Raw genomic sequence first — 3,014 nt, forward strand, 5'->3', positions numbered from 1 at the left:
TGTTCCTTACTTTATTTAATCAATTCATCAATAAAAGATATTTAGACTGGTCCCAGTTTACTGCTATTCCAATCAGCACCAAAATGACCATCTTTGTGTTTGTATCTTTGAGCATTCATTTGATCTACCAGATGAATTTTTAGAACTCTTGGATCAAAGGTCACACATGTTTACATTTCTATATTCTCCATAGCCCTTCTTACCAAATGAAGATAGGATGAATCTGTACTCTTACTATCTGTGTTTCTTCAAAAGATTGATTTTATTTATTCTCAGCCTCAGTTTCCTTGGCTGCAAAGTGGAGATAACTTAAAGTCTTTCTTAGAGTTGTTCATAGATTAAACAAAATGTTTTGTTCATAATAGCTAGCAGTTTGCACACACATATCCCTTCTCTCTCTCTCCATTTTTTTCATCTTTTAACTCCTCCCTGGGTTTTTGCAAAGATTTGGCAAAGATCCCATTTTATGTCAGCAAATATTTATAGACATCTAATATTTCAGGGTTTGACAAATGCTGAGGGGGACTCTGAATGCTTTTTTTTTTTTTAAAGTTCACTGTCCTTTTTGGAACTTACAGTACTGCACAGGAGGAAAATATCTCCCAGATCCTAGGGTATGTAGCCCCTTACTTAATATTCTTGGAATGAATGAGTAGAGAAAGGAAGGAATGCTGTTGGATGAGTAACACCACACAGTTTGGAGAAGAGCTTAATGGTAGTCCTATAAGCTTGGGTAAGGAGCAATGGATATGATGATTCACAAAACTTTTCCTTTGCATTTCATCTAATGGGAGGAAGGCATTGGAACGGAATACCAAAGCATTTGGCTAGAAAGATACTCGAAATCTCATATTTTATCTTGAAACTTCACATCAAATTTGTGTTCTACTCTATGACATATTGTTATCTTCCATATAAATGGCATCTTTCTAGGACTGAGGTAAAGTGATACTCCAACAAAATGTACCATCTTTATCAGGTGGCTCAAGTTCCTCCTGGCATACTTTCAGAGAGGTGTGTACTAGAGTTTGGGAAACACGCAATTTAGATAAACGTTCAATGAGCTCTCACTGCCTGCTTCCATCTGTCTGTCCTACACACTTGCCTCACAACTCTTCCCTCCCAACTTCTGCTAAAATCCCAACCCCTCTGGTCTCCTCAATCATAGTTATGTTTTCCTAACTAATCTAAATTTTATATTGCATACCACTATGCAAAAAATATTTAGGAAAAATAACTGCAAAACTTTTCCAATAATATTTGAGGTCATTAAGTCTCAGGGGACACCCTTCATTCATACACATTGTGCTGGTTTCTTGGTCTGTTTCATCCCTGTCATCTATGTTAGTAGACTCTTGGAAAGATTTGGCTTGTTTTATTTAAATCTTGAAAAGTGCCCAAACTAATGCTGTGGTCAATTAAGTAGCTGGAGTTTTGAGCACTCAGTTTAGTGTTCCCCTCTGTGTTTGAAGGAGTCTGTAAATGGAACATATGTTTTGAATTGCTTCTCCAGAGCTCTGATCTGTCCACCTCTTCCCCATCTCCATTGCCTGGGCTGTGGGTTAGGTCCTTATCTTCCATTGCTTAGATTATGTCGCTGACTCCCTTGATGGATCTTGTTTTTCCACTCCACCCCCAATGAGTCTGCAAGAGTAGTTTTCCTAACACAGGGATCATCCCATGCCACTCCCCTCCTTAAGATTTAGATGGCAACAATCCATAACTATACGCAACAACATCATGTTTCACTTATATCATGTTTCATGCCTGAAAGAAGTCAGAAACAAAAAAGTATGCACATTAAATAAAGCGCAAAACCCAGCAAAACCAATCAATGATGTTAGAAGTCAAGATGGTGGTTAAATTTGGCAGGGGTGGGGAGTAGTAGTGATTGGGAGGAAGCATGAATGAACTTCTGATAGGTTGTTAATGTCCGATTTCTTAATCTGGGTGCTAAGAAAATAAATGTGTTCCATTTGTGAAAATCCATCCAGCTTGTTTGAAGCAATCTTTTCTGTCTATTCCTTCAATAAAACATTAAAACAAAGGAATAAACAAACAACACTTGTTGCTTCACCTTAGCACAATACATAGTCACTCATGTGACTCTCACTTGTCCTTCCATCAGTCATTGGCCCTATGAACTAGTCACACTAGACAGCTCAATGTTCTCCAAACATGGCACACTTATTTTTTTTCCTGATGCTTGCTAAACAGCAAGCCCTTCTGCTGAAAATTGACTTATCCTCTGGGGCCCCCACTAAATATCACCTCCTCCAGAAGATTTCTTCCTGATCAACCTCCAGTAAGTTTAATGGTTCCCTTCTCTGTACTTCCACAATACTTTGTAATTTCTTTTTTTCTATAGCTGCTATGAACATACCTCCCATGTTAATAAAAAAAAGAAAACAGAACACATGGTCAGGGTGGCCTGGAAAAATCCAGGCTGTTTATAACACATAGTATTGCTATAAAGTAATTTCTCTGGATTTGTCTCTCCAATTAGACCTGAGGTTCTTCATCATTTTTGAGCTATGAACCCCTTTGGCAAACTTGGCAAGCATAGGGACCCCCATTTAAAGTAAATTTTTACTGAAGTAGGACTCTAAATGCATAAATTACAGATGTTCAATTCAATGAACTTGAGCAAATTGAATACATTCATATTTCTAGCATCTGGAACAATAAATACTTATCCTAAAAGCCCCAATCTCACCCCATAAAGAGTAAACTATCTTGACCTCTAACCTAAAGATTAGTTTGTATGCTTTTCAAATTTATATAAATTATACCATATAGTATGTTCCCTTTTGTGTCTGGTTTCTTTGTTCAACCTAAGGGTTGAGATGCATCCATGTTTCTGGATATAACAATTATTAATTCATTCTCATCTCTAGGTGGTATTTAATTGAATCAATATACCACTGCTAATTTATTCATTTTTTTTAATCTAGCAGCCCTTAACCACTGAGCCACATTCCCACTTTTTTTTTTTTTTTTTTTTTTTTTTTTTT

Source organism: Marmota marmota, unplaced genomic scaffold (genome assembly GCF_001458135.2).
Source record: "Marmota marmota marmota unplaced genomic scaffold, marMar, whole genome shotgun sequence".
Classification (NCBI taxonomy): Eukaryota; Metazoa; Chordata; class Mammalia; order Rodentia; family Sciuridae; genus Marmota; species Marmota marmota.